At 41.3% G+C, this 14963-nt stretch overlaps 1 long non-coding RNA gene across 1 annotated transcript in view; it reads left to right on the top strand.

Moving 5' to 3' along the window:
- Window positions 1-13430, top strand: part of LOC130362356 (uncharacterized) — a 157159-nt gene extending 143729 nt beyond the window's left edge. Inside the window, exon 3 of the long non-coding RNA XR_008891377.1 lies at window positions 13069-13430. This is a non-coding gene — a long non-coding RNA (uncharacterized LOC130362356). The remainder of the gene's footprint in view (window positions 1-13068) is intronic.
- Window positions 13431-14963: the final 1533 nt, after the last annotated feature.

Genomic DNA, 14963 nt, shown 5'->3' with positions numbered 1-14963 from the left:
AAGTGTTCTCCCATTTAATACATTATCCCAGCCCGGATTTTTCCTCCCCATGTGCATTACCTAACATTTATTTGTTGAACCTCATTTGCCACTTCCCAGCCCAAACCTCCAACCTATCCAGATCCATATGTAACAATGCACTGTCCTCTAAAGTGTTTGCTGCTTTACATAGTTTAGTATCATCTGCAAAGATTGCTACTTTACTATTCAACCCCTCTACAAGGTCATTAATAAATATATTAAACAGAACAGAACCCAAGACTGACCCCTGTGGTACCCCACTAGTAAAAGTCACCCAATCAGAATAAGTACCATTAATAACCACCCTCTTTTTCCTATCACTGAGCCAGTTACTTACCCACTTACACACATTCTCCTTCAGCCCCACCCTTCTCATTTTATGCACCAACCTTTTATGAGGCACCATATCAAATGCTTTGGAAAAATCCAGATATACGACATCCAGCGATTGCCCCAGGTCCAGTCTGGAACTCACCTCCTCATAGAAGCTTTTCAGGTTAGTTTGACAGGACCGATCCCTCATAAAGCCATGCTGATATGGAGTCATACATTTATTTTTATCAACATACTCCAAAATAGCATCCCTTAGAAAACCCTCAAACAATTTACATACAACGGAGGTTAAACTAACAAGCCTATAATTCCTGGGGTCACCTTTTGTTCCCTTTTTAAATATTGGTACCACATTTGCTATGCGCCAGTCCTGGGGAACATTCCCTGTTACTATAGAGTCCCTGAATATAAAAAATATGTGTCTGTCTATTACATTACTTAATTCCTTTAGAACACCGGGGTGAATGCCATCTGGACCTGGTTATTTGTTTGATTTGATTTTTTGTAGGCGGCACTGTACTTCTTCCTGGGTTAGACAGGTGACCAGTACTGGGGAGTTTACCTTATCTCGCTGTATTTCACCTGGCATTTCATTTTCCTCGGTGAACACAGTGGAGAAGAATTTGCTTAATATGTTAGCTTTTCCTGATCCCCATTTATAATTTCTTCCTCATCATTTTTTAAGGGGCCCACACTTTCATTTTTGACCTTTTTGCTATTTATATAGTTAAAGAACATTTTGGGGTTAGTTTTACTCTCTTTGGCAATGAGTCTTTCTGTCTCTATTTTTGCGGCTTTTATCTGTTTTTTACATATTTTACCTTTTTCTCTATAGCTTTTTAATGCTTCTTCACTGCTGTCCTGTTTTAGTGTTTTAAATGCTTTATTTTTGTCCTTTATTGCCTTTATTGTTTTTATTCATCCATATTGGTTTTCTTTTATTTCTGACCCTTTTATTCCCATAAGGTATATATTTATTACAGTGATAATTTAAGTTCATTGTTTTTGTGGCCCCTCAAGAGATTCCCTTATTGAAGTATAAGTTATATTATGATCACTATTTCCCACGTGTCCTTTTACCTGCACATTAGTTACTCTGTAAGGTCTGTTGGTTAATATTATGTCTAGTAGGGTGCCCCCTCTGGTCGGGCTCTGCACCATTTGGGGCAGATAATTGTCTTTAGTTGTAGTCAGAAACCTGTTTACTTTATGAGATTCACAGGTCTCAGTCTCCCAGTTTATATCAGGATAGTTAAGGTCCCCCATTATTATTAAATCATTATGATTTGCTGCCTTGTTTATTTGCCTCAGTAATTGATGTTCTGCCTCTTCCATTATGTTTGGTGGCTTAAAACAAACCCCTATTAGAATTTTTTTTAATTTTTATCTCCATATATTTCTACCCATAATGCCTCCACATTATCGTCTCCCTCCCATATATCCTCCTGCAGTGCGGCCTTCAGACTTGATTTCACATACAAACTCCTCCCCCTTTCCGTTTAGTCCGATCCTTCCTGAATAGACTATAACCCTGTATGTTGACCACCCCTGTCTATTAATGCAGGTACTAGAGCTCCAAGCATGGAGCAAAGTGTGCTCCATGTTGGGAGTAGTAGTACCTGCAGATCGTCCTATCTATTGCAGAGATGCAGAGCGCTATACAGCGCTAGCATCTCTGCACTATACTCCGGTCAGCCACTCACTCATTCATATTTCCCTCAGAGCTGTGATTGGCTACCACCATCCGGCCAATCACCACTCTAGGCAGAAAATATGAATGAGTGATGTTCTATTCACATCACTGGCCGGCTGGAATACAGAGCAGAGATGCGAGTGCTGTATAGAGCCGTTCTGCATCTCTGCTATATTATGGATGATTGCATCGGGTGTCACGACTGACACCCAGGGCTATATGTCTATTAGTACAGGTACTACTACTCCCATTGTGGAACAGTCTGTGAGAAGTAGTACTACCTAAAAAATGAAAAAAAAATATTAAAAAAGTGAAACACACACTTTATTAAAAATGTATTAAAATTTAGTTATCAAAAATTTTAATTTCTTTAAATATTTTTTTTCCATCACTACTGCATCCTTTTTTTTTTTTTTTTTGTACTCAACAAATTTTGGGTACCAAAAAAACTGCCAAGGTGGCAAAAATGCCAGACGCAGGAAATTGCACTGCCGTTTTTTCAGGCATTTTTTTCAAACCAAAAAACGCAGGACAAAAAACAAGTAGAAATTTAGCCTAAATCTGTCGCAATGAAAGATCTGTCACATTGCGACAGATTTTTAAATTAAGACCCGGGAAAATAAAATAAAAAAAGGATGCAGTAGGGATGGAAAAAAATGTATTTAACTAAATGTTTATTTTTTTTATAACGAAATGTAAATACATTTTTCTTTATAAAGTGTGTGTGTGTTTAACTTTTTTTCCCCGCTTTATTTTTACATTTTTTTAGGTAGTACTACTACTCCCAGCATGGAACAGACTATTCCATGATGGGGATAGTAGTACCTGTTCTAATAGAAATATCCCCCCGGGTGTCAGTTGTGACACCCAATACGATTGTCCATAATATAGCAGAGATGCAGAGAGGCTCTATACAGCACTCACATCTCTGCTCTGTACTCCGAATAGAACATCACTCACTCATATTTTCCGCCCAGAGTGGTGATTGGCCGGATGGTGGCAGCCAATCACAGCTCTAAGGGAAATATGAATGAGTGATGTTCTATTCATATCACTGGCCGGCCGGAGTATAGTGCAGAGATGCGAGCACTGTATAGAGCCGCTCTGCATCTCTGCAATAGACAGGACGATCTCAGCAGGTGTCAGTAGTGATGTGTCCTTAACTGCAAGTACTACTACTCCCAACATGGAGCACACTCTACTCAATGCTGAGAGCTGTAGTACCTGCATTAATAGACAGATCTCAGCGAGTGTAACTTCTGACAGCTGTTGCAATCTGTCTATTAATGCAGTTACTACAGCTCCCAGCATGGAGCAGAGTGTGTCCCATGTTGGGAGTAGTGATGTCGCGAACATCAAATTTTCGGTTCACGAACCGCGAACGTCCGCAAAAGTTTGCGAACCGGCGAACCGGGCGAACCTCCATTGACTTCAATGGGCAGGCGAATTTTAAAACAAAACAGGGACTCTTTCTGGCCACAATAGTGATTTAAAAGTTGTTTCAAGGGGAGTAACACCTGGACTGTGGCGTGTCGGTGTGGGATCCATGGCAAAATTCCAATGGAAAATTACATAGTTGAAGCAGAGTCTGGTTTTAATCCATAAAGGGCATAAATCATCTATTATTCCTAAATTGTTTGGAATAATGTGCTTTAGCCCCCTTTAGGCAGCACATAGTTAGATTCCCCCCTTTAGACAGCACATAGATTCCCCCATATTAGGCAGCACATAGTTAGATCCCCCCTTTAGGCATCACATAGTTAGATTCCCCCCCATGTTAGGCAGAACATAGTTAGAGCTCCCCTTTAGGCAGCGCATAAGATTCCCCCATATAAGGCAGCACATAGTTAGAGCCCCCCTTGAGGCCGCACATAGTGGGATTTGAACACAAGGCCCCAGTGCTGCAAGGCAGCAGTGCTAACCTCTGAGGAACCATGCTAAACTTAGCATACATCTAATATCCACGGTTGCAAAAATGGACAGAGATGTCAGCAGAGAGTACCTGAAAAATTAGGCATGTACACATGCCTGAAAAATTTGGTATTGTTGCAGCCACTTCTGTAGCAGCGGCCATAAAAATTGCAGCATCATAACAATTGCAGCAGCAGAGGCCAGAAAAATTAGGCATGTACACATGGATGAAAAATTGGGTATTGTCGCAGCCGCATCTGAAGCAGCAGCCAGAAAAATTGCAGCACCAGAAAAAGTGCAGCAGCAGAGGCCAGAAAAATTAGGCATGTACACCTGACTAGAAAATTTGGTATTGTCGCAGCTGTAGCAGCGGCCATAAAAATTGCAGGACCATAACAAGTGCAGCAGCAGAGGCCATAAATATTAGGCATGTACAAAGGGATGAAAAATTGGGTATTGTCGCAGCCGCAGCTGTAGCAGCAGCCATAAAAATTGCAGCACCATAACAAGTGCAGCAGCAGAGGCCAGAAAAATTAGGCATGTACACATGGATGAAAAATTGGGTATTGTCGCAGCCGCAGCTGTAGCAGCAGCCATAAAAATTGCAGCACCATAACAAGTGCAGCAGCAGAGGCCAGAAAAATTAGGCATGTACACCTGGCAGGAAAATTTGGTATTGTCGCTGCTGTAGCAGCAGGCATAAAAATTGCAGCACCATAACAAGTGCAGCAGCAGAGGCCAGAAAAATTAGGCATGTACACATGGATGAAAAATTGGGTATTGTCGCAGCCGCAGCTGTAGTAACAGCCATAAAAATTGCAGAACCATAACAAGTGCAGCAGCAGAGGCCAGAAAAATTAGGCATGTACACATGGATGAAAAATTGGGTATTGTCGCAGCCGCAGCTGTAGTAACAGCCATAAAAATTGCAGAACCATAACAAGTGCAGCAGCAGAGGCCAGAAAAATTAGGCATGTACACCTGGCTTGAAAATTTGGTATTGTCGCAGCCACTGCTGTAGCAGCGGCCTGAAAAATTTCTGTTTGTTTTGCCAGGCAGAAAGTGCCCTAAAAAATTGCGGCTTGAACCCAAGTTGGTGGTGGATAAGTCACGCAAGTCATCCGGCATTCAGAATTCAAATACAGCAGCGTGTGGACCATTTTTAGGCCAAGGCAGCTCATCTGATCAGGCCTTGTTCAGTCAAATGTATCGCCCAGTGTCAGTCCCTTCGGGATCCATCCCTCATTCATCTTAAAAAAGGTGAGGTAATCCAGACTTTTTTGACCAAGGCGACTCCTCTACTCAGTGACAATACCTCCTGCTGCACTGAAGGTCCTTTCTGACAGGACACTTGAAGTGGGACAGGCCAGGAGTTCGAGCGCTAATTGGGATAGCTCAGGCCACAGGTCAAGCCGGCACACACAGTAGTCAAGGGGTTCATCGCTCCTCAGAGTGTCGATATCTGCGGTTAAGGCCAGGTAGTCTGCTACCTGTCGGTCAAGTCTTTCTCTGATGGTGGACCCCGAAGGGCTGTGGCGATGCGAAGGACCTAAAAAGCTCTGCATGTCCTCCATCAACAGCATGTCTGTACAGCTTCCTGACCTTGACGGCGTGTTCGTGGGAGGAGGAGGAGGATTACTTTCACCTCTTCTCCTGTTAGATCCCTGTTGTGCTGTGACATGACCCTTATACGCTGTGTACAGCATGCTTCTTAATTTATTTTGGACCTGCTGAATCCTTTACGCCTTGCTGTAATGCGGTAACATGTCAGGCACTTTATGTTTATACCAGGGGTCTAGTAGCGTGGACACCCAGTACAGGTCGCTCTCCATCATCCTTTTTATACGAGGGTCCTTCAACAGGCACAACAGCATGAAAGACCCCATTTGCACAAGGACAGATGCCAAGCTACTCATGTCCCGTTCTTAGTCCTCAGTGATGTCAGGGAAGGTATAATCTTCTTCCCCCCAGCCACGTACAACACCACGGGAACCAGATAGGTGACAAGGAGCACCCTGGGTTGCCTGCTGTGGTTGGTACTCCTCCTCCTCTTCAAAGCCACATTCCTCCTCTGACTCCTCTTCCTCACAATCCTCTTCCAGCGTTGCCGCAGGTCCAGCAAACAATGCTGATAAGGCTGCTTCTGGTGGTGATGGTGTCCACAACTCTTCCTCTTCACGCTCATCTACGGCCTGATCCAGCACACTTCGCAGGGCACGCTCCAGGAAGAAAACAAACGGTATGATGTCACTGATGGTGCCTTCGGTACGACTGACCAGGTTTGTCACCTCCTCAAAAGGATGCATGAGCCTACAGGCATTGCGCATGAGCCTCCAGTAACGTGGCAAAAAAATTCCCAGCTCCGCTGATGATGTCCTAGCACCCCGGTCATACAAATATTCGTTGACGGATTTTTCTTGTTGGAGCAGGTGGTCGAACATTAGGAGTGTTGAATTCCAACGTGTCGGGCTGTCGCAAATCATGCGCCTCACTGGCATGTTGTTTCGCCGCTGGATATCTGACAAGTGGCCGTGTAGGAACACCTGAAATGGCCACACACCTTCTTGGACTGCTTCAGGACATCCTGTAAACCTGGGTACTTGAGCACAAAGCATTGTATAATCAGATTACACACATGTGCCATGCACGGCACATGTGTCAACTTGCCCAACCTCAATGCCGCTAACAAATTTGTTCCATTGTCACAAACCACCTTGCCGATCTCCAGTTGGTGCGGAGTCAGCCACTGGTCCACCTGTGCGTTCAGGGCCGAAAGGAGTGCTGGTGCGGTGTGACTCTCCGCTTTGAGGCAAGTCAACCCCAAGATGGCGTGACACTGCCGTCTCCGGGATGTGGAATAGCACCTGGGGAGCTGGGGGGGTGTCGGTGATGTGGAGCAAGACGCAGTGGAGGGGACTCGGCCAAGGATGTTATGGAAGAGGATGGATTAGGAGGAGTAGAGGAGGTGGCAGCAGGCCTGCCTGCAAGTCATGGCGGTGTCACCAACTCCTCTGCAGAGCCACGCATTCCATGCTTGGCAGCCGTCACCAGGTTTACCCAATGAGCAGTGTAGGTGATATACCTGCCCTGACCATGCTTTGCAGACCAGGTATCAGTGGTCAGATGGACCCTTGCACCTACACTGTGTGCCAGACATGCCATAATTTCCTTTTGCACAATGGAGTAAAGGTTGGGGATTGCCTTTTGTGCAAAAAAATTTCATCTAGGTACCTTCCACTGCGGTGTCCCAATGGCTACAAATTTTTTAAAGGCCTCAGACTCCACCAGCTTGTATGGTAAAAGCTGGCGGGCTAGCAGTTCCGACAAGCCAGCTGTCAGATGCCGGGCTAGGGGGTGACTTTGAGACATTGCCTTCTTGCGCTCAAACATCTCCTTGACAGACACCTGACTGTGGGCAGATGAGCAGGAACTGCTCAAGGCGAGAGACGGAGAGGCGGATGGTTGAGAGGGGGCAAGGAGGGCAGCAGTGGTTGACCTGGCTGAAGATGCTGGACCAGGAGGAGGATGGCGGCTTTGACTTTATGTGCTGCTTGTACTGACGTGTTGATCCCATAGGCATTTGTGATGTCACATCATGTGCCTTCGCCAAGCAGTTGTGCCTAGGTTGGTTTTGGACTTCCACGACTCAGTTTCTTCTGGCACAGGTTGCAAATGGCCTCGCTGTTGTCAGAGGCAGACACACACAAAAATGCCACACTGCTGAGCTCTGCGATGACGGCATTCTGGTGGTGGCAACAGCATGCGTTGATTGGCATCCCATCTGGCTGACCACGGGTGCCGATGCATGCTGTCTGACTGTGCCACTAGCTCCTTGCGACGACCTCCCCCTGCTTCTAACTCGTCTCCTCCTCCTCCTCTCTCTCTCCCCATCTGAACTTTCCCCCTCTTCTTCTCTTCTAGCGGGCACCCACGTGGCATCCACGGACACATCGTCATCAATAACACCTTCACCGCTATCTGACACCTCACAAAAGGAAGCAGCAGCGGGTACAACATCATCATCACACCGTACGTCCATGTGTGTAATGCTGCCTGACTGAGACATATCCCTATTAACTACATCTTCTGGCAATAATGGTTGTGCATCACTCATGTCTTCAAACTGATGTGTAAATAACTCCTCTGACGGATCAAGTAAAGCTGCTGTGGTGCTAGTGTTGGGGGTGGCGGCAGGCGGGCAAGTGGTAGCATGAGAGGACCCGAAGCTAAGCTAGAGGAGAAGGACGGTGCGTCTTGTGATAGCCAGCCAACTAAGTCCTCAGAACTTTGGGGGTTCAGGGTATGTGGCCTCTGAACACGGGCCATTCTAGGGCCAAAGGGAATCCCAGCACCACGATGGCCCCTGCGGGGTGGCCTTCCTCTCCCTGTCATTTTTTTGGTTAAATTAGCACAACTGTCACACCTAATGTGATTTGCACTAGGGTAACACAATTTGTCCTGCAGGCAAGAAAAATGGCAACTGTGACGTGAACTAACAGTGACAACTGATTTTATTTAACAGCCAAAAAAGTTTTCTTTTTAATTTGCACAACTGTCACACCTAATGTGATTTGCATTAGGGGGACACAATTTGCCCTGCAGGCAGGAAAAATGGCAAGTGTGACATGAACTAACAGTGACGACTGATTTTATTTAACAGACAAAAAAGGTATTTTTTTTTTTATTTTCACAACTGTCACACCTAATGTGATTTTCACTAGGTTGACACAATTTGCCCTGCAGGCAAGAAAAATGGCAACTGTGACATGAACTAACAGTGATGACTGATTTTATTTAACATCCAAAAAAGGTATTTTTTTTTTAATTTGCACAACTGTCACACCTAATGTGATTTGCAGTAGTGTGACACAATTTGCCCTGCAGGCAGGCAAAATGGCAACTGTGACATGAACTAACAGTGACGACTGATTTTATTTAACAGCCAAAAAAGTTTTTTTTTTTTATTTGCACAACTGTCAAACCTAATGTGATTTGCACTAGGTTGACACAATTTGCCCTGCAAGCAGGACAAATGACAACTGTGATGTGAACTAACAGTGACGGCTGATTTTATTTAACAGCCAAAAAAGGTATTTTTTTTTAATTTGCACAACTGTCACACCTAATGTGATTTGCACTAGGGTGACACAATTTGACCATCAGGCAAGAAAAATGGCAACTGTGACATGAACTAACAGTGACGACTGATTTTATTTTACAGCCAAAAAAGGTATTTTTTTTTTTATTTGCACAATTGTCACACCTAATGTGATTTCCACTAGGGTGACACAATTTGCCCTGCAGGCAGGAAAAATGGCAACTGTGATGTGAACTAACAGTGACGGTTGATTTTATTTAACAGCCAAAAAAGGTATCTTTTTTTAAAATTTGCACAACTGTCACACCTAATGTGATTTGCATTAGTGTGACAATGAGCAAAAAAACTTGCCAGCGGAGTTCCCCTTTTATGCAGTGGTCCCCAACCAAGGTGCCTCCAGCTGTTGCAAAACACATGGACTGATATATTTCAGCCCTTTGAATACTGTAGTAGTTAGTTGCTTTAAAGAAAAAAAGCTTGCCAGCGGAGTTCCCCTTTTAAGCAGTGGTCCCCAACCAGGGTACCTACAGCTGTTGCAAAACACACGGACTGATATATTTAAGCCCTTTGAATACTCTAGTAGTTAGTTGCTTGAAGGAACTTATGTTTGATTCTGGAGTAGTCCTTTTAACCTGCGGTTCCCTCCCAAACAGGGTGCCTCCAGCTGTTGCAAGAATAACGGACTGATATCTTTCAGCCCTTTGAATACTGTAGTAGATAGTTGCTTGAAGGAACTTGAAGGAAGTTTTTTTCTGGAGTACCCAGTTTGATTAGATTGCGGCGCCGCACGCTATTAACCCCTTTAGCCGCGCGCTCAGAGCTGGGCCACGCGGCTAAAAGTGAAAGTAAAAACTGCCGGTTAGCTCAGTGGGCTGTTCGGGATAGCCGCGGCGAAATTGCGGCATCCCGAACAGCTTGCAGGACAGCCGGAGGGTCCCTACCTGCCTCATCGCTGATCGCCCAATGACTACTCAGTTCCTGAGATCCAGGCATGAGCAGTCAAGCGGCAGAATCATCGATCACTGGTTTCCTATGAGAAAACAGTGATCAATGTAAAAGATCAGTGTGTGCAGTGTTATAGGTCCCTATGGAAGCTATAACACTGCAAAAAAAAAGTGGGAAGAAAAGTGAATAAAGATCATTTAACCCCTCCCCTAGTAAAAGTTTGAATCACTCCCCTTTTCCCATAAAAAAAAAACACAGTGTAAATAAAAATAAACATATATGGTATCACCGCGTGCGGAAATGTCAGAATTATAAAAATATATTGTTAATTAAACCGCACGGTCAATGGCGTACGCGCAAAAAAATTCCAAAGTCCAAAATAGTTCATTTTTGGTCACTTTTTATATCATTTAAAAATGAATAAAAAGCGATCAATAAGTCCTATCAATGGTACCCTTAAAAACTTCAGATCACTGCGCAAAAATTAAGCCCTCATACTGCCCAATACGCGGAAAAATAAAAAAGTTATAGGGGTCAGAAGATGACAATTTTAAACGTATTAATTTTCCTGCATGTAGTAATGCATTTTTTCCAGAAGTACCACAAAATCAAACCTATATAAATAAGGTATCATTTTAATCATATGGATCTAAAGAACAAAGATAAGGTGTCATTTTTACCGAAAAATTTACTACGTAGAAGCGGAAGCCCCCAAAATTTACAAAACAGCGTTTTTTTTTTTCAATTTTGTCGCACAATGATTTTTATTCCATTTCCCCGTAGATTTTTGGGCAAAATGACTGGCGCAAACAATAAGCAATCATATGGATTATTAGGTGCAAAATTGACACCTGCTGTGATCCTCCTGTATAATGTATAGATGTGGCCGGCCGCTCTCCTATGGTCCCCTGCACTGATATATATATATATATATATATATATATATATATATATATATATACACCTATTCCTATTTTCCAAAGAAAGCTGTGATTGGCTGGAACCATCTGACCAATCACAGCTCTCTGCGGGAAATATGATTATGTATATATATATATATATATATATATATATATATATATAGCAGTGCAGGGGACCATAGAAAGCAGCCGGCCGCATCTATAAATTATACAGGAGGATCGCAAGGGGCGATCTGTCTATTAGTACAGGTACTACTACTTCCATCATGGAACAGTGTGTTCCATGCTGGGAGTAGTAGTAGTACTACCTAAAAAATGTAGAAAAAAAAGTGAAAAACACACACAAACACTACATTTTTTTATTATTGTCGGCTACATTTTTATTGCCCTGCCCGCACACATCAATTGATCCCTGTTTAAAAATTTATAAAAATGTGTGTTGTTATTAAAAATATTAATTTCGTTAAATACACTTTTTCCATTACTACTGTATCTATACTTTTTTTTAACATTTTTAAATGGTACCCTACAAAATTTTAATAAAAAAGGTATCTCCAACACTTTTTTGGATCGCTGAAGTCCCCAAAAAAAAAAAAAATAACATGTTGAAAAGACTTGCTAAATCTAAAACATTGCTTAATAATTTCACACACAAAAAATTACAAGTAAGAATCGCTTCAAAAAGATGAGGCAGGCAAAGAAACAAACAGCCAGAGAATTTACTCCACTTTCTGAAACTTTATACATGCTTTTAAAGTGTCGGTTTTTTTTCCCCAGAAAATTCACATGATTTTCGGAGTGATTTTCAGAAAAGACGAGTGATTTTGGAAGAAATGTAGGGAACACGCCCCTTTTCCCCAAAACAATGCCCATTTTTGTAGGGTTTTCAGATTCTGTTGTTTTTTTCTGTCGCACATTCTGTCGCAGACAGAATTTAGGCGCAAAACCCGACAAAAAGAGTCTGAATCCTGTTAGTAAATGAGGGCCAATATGTTGTTTAATGTGTTATACATTGTAATTTTGACAATAGATATATAAATTCTATATTATATTATATCGCAATATATGGCTCAAGATGTCGGAATAATGATCATAATAAACAGCTAAAACCGCTATAAAAGATGGATATTGAAAAATGTTTTTAATGTTTATTAGGTGAGGATAACACACTTACATTTGTTGAGTGACAGCTTCAAGCACCACGTGGATGCAACGTTAAAGTGACCTGCAGGGGGCTTTTCTTTTGATATGTTTGTTCACTTGAAAATGTAATGGTAGTTGCATGTGCATGTTTTCCTTTGAACTGCAATTGTTACAAATGCTATGCTACAAGAAGTTGTTGTGCAGCACTATCCCTTTAGTCCAATATCTAGAATAATCATATTCATATCACCAGGTTACACTTTAATCCTATTGGTCCAATAGAACAAGGTAAAAGAAAGCTATAAAAGCTCCAGATGATTGGATTTTCTTTCATAGCCCAATATATCCTATGATGAAGTGACCGCCCTGGGTGCCCTGTTATTACCAACAGTGAGAACTGCAGAACTGTCCCAATCAGTGATACAAAGTCCAGAATTGTTTGCACAAAATTGTGAATTTTTACTGATCTCTGCTGTGCTAGCCAAATGGTTGGGGTCAATAGTAAAGTAGGTGTTTCTTCCATTAAATATTTTCAATATTTTATGGCTTTATTCCCACAAAGTATTTTGGGAAGTTTCTTAAGCCATAAAATATCTGTTTTAAATTTTTTTTTTTTAGGTTATGTTAACACTAAACAGCAATATTTTAGTCTCCTTATGAGCAGCAAATTACTAAGGCTGTGTTCACACGTTCAGGATTTTAATTGCAATTATTGAATTTAAAGCCTGGAAGAGGAGAAATCTAAGTATTTCCTTTTATGTGTCCTTTATTTGTAATCTGTTCCTGTTTTTGTATTCAATAGTTACGATTAAATATACGAACATGTGAACACAGCCTAAAAAAGCATACTAACAGCAAACAGAAAATTGACTAAAAATAAATCTGTATATAAGGCTCAAAAATCGAAGTATTAACAAGTGTTTGTTTGTATATGTATGTGTGCTCTCTTTTGTGTTTTAAAAAGAAAATTTTAACTACCTGATTTTTAACTTTGTGTATTATAGAAAGAAAACAGCGCTAACTACGTGATCAGTTCAGATATTTGATGAATGATCCTTTTAATGGAGAAGTTGCAAAGGAAAATCAGTTCAATAAGAAACTGTGTGCATGCATTATTTATAGCTGTGGGTTCTTATCAAGCTAAGGTTTCTCAAGGAAATTAAAAACTAAGTGAAAGATCTGTTACGTGAAAACATAGTTTGGTATCATTCATATGCTTCAGTCCTGAACAAAAGTATACAGTTATTCTCAAAACACTTTCACAGATTCAATTTATGAAGCATTTCATATCTTCTCCCTAAATGAATAATGCATTTGCAACAGTCTGGTGATTTCTTTAAGTAGGAATAAGTATATTCCAACAGAGTTCTAGTTCTGGCGCTATAGGTGTTTCTGAATAGATTTATGCTCAAAATTATTTTTAACAGAATATATTGATACATTATGCTGAGAAATGGGGGGGGGGGGGTGATAACTCTAACCTGGTCTTACCTTATTATACTCACTGTATGTTCAGTAAAGTACAAATATTACATAATCAGTATTTTGTCTTTCTACACTAATTTACAATAATACTTCTGAATCTATTTGGGTGGTTCCCACAAAATGCATGTTTTTTGCAATGCTTCTCCTTTGTTTTTGTTTTTGTTTTTTTTAAAGAAATTGCTGTTACTTGGCATTAGCTAAAAGCAAATAGTCAAATGCAAAGTATGTTACCTGTAGTGTCCATCTTCCCTATTTGGGTGCTTGCCATTTTTGTTTCTATAACAGTATGATCCAGGTTTGGCAATTTTTAAGAGTACCTATCATGATCTAAACTCTACTTTTCATTCAAAACCCCCTCTTTCTATCTGATTGATTGTCTTCTTGGCTGATCATTCAGCCGTCCTAGTGTGAGAAAGGAAGGGGGCGTGGCCCAGAATAGAGGCTGTTAACACAGCAGCCGGCAGCTTTGAATCTTCTCCTCTCTGTTTACAACTGCATGTGCAGAGAGAAGAAAGATCGGAGCTCAGATAGTAAAATGAATGAGGGCATGCAGTTAGGCAGTCAGGAGTATGCCCAGCTGTGCTATGAGCATAGTGCTGGCTCCTGCCTGTCTGATTGACAGGCAGGGAGCAGTGCTGAGCTTGTCTGTGTCCCGGCAGCAGTCTGAGATTTAGGACTCCAGCATGAGTCTATAATCTATAAAAAGGTCTTGCGGCCAGTACTGGTAGGAAGACCCCTAGTGGTCATTAAATAGAAAGAAGCATAATTTTTAATAACATGCCATTGGAAAGTTATTCTGTATACATTAATCTATAATATATAAAAAGTTTTTTTGATGACCTTAAGGACCTGGCCATTTTTTTGCACATCTGACCAATGTCATTTTAAGCATTAATAACTCTGGGATGCTTTTACCTTTCATTCTGATTCCGAGATTGTTTTTTTCGTGACATATTCTACTTTAAGATAGTGGAAAAATGTTATCGATAGTTGCATCATTTCTTGGTGAAAAATTCCAAAATATGATGAAAAAAATTAAAAATTTAGTTTTTTTTTTTTACTTTGGATATTGGATATTCCAAATAAATTATATATTGATTCACATATACAATATGTCTACTTTACGTTTGCATTATTTTTCGCAAAAATGCTGGTTTTCCCCAAAAGTTTACATTTTTACAAGGGGTAATAGGAGAAATGACCCCCAAAATTTGTAACCCAATTTCTTCTGAGTATGAAAATACCCCATGTGTGGACGTTAAGTGCTCTGCTGGCGCACTACAATGCTCAGAAGAGAAGGAGTCACATTTGGCTTTCGGAAAGCAAATTTTGGAAAGCAAATCCACTTTTAAACTACTTGAAAAGCTTTCTAGGCAACCCTTACATTGTTATACAGGGCTTTGAAGATGAAAAC

Source organism: Hyla sarda, chromosome 3, assembly GCF_029499605.1.
Source record: "Hyla sarda isolate aHylSar1 chromosome 3, aHylSar1.hap1, whole genome shotgun sequence".
NCBI classification, from domain to species: domain Eukaryota; kingdom Metazoa; phylum Chordata; class Amphibia; order Anura; family Hylidae; genus Hyla; species Hyla sarda.
Note: the sequence above shows the minus strand (reverse complement) of the source record. Positions and strands in the feature narration are given on the sequence as shown.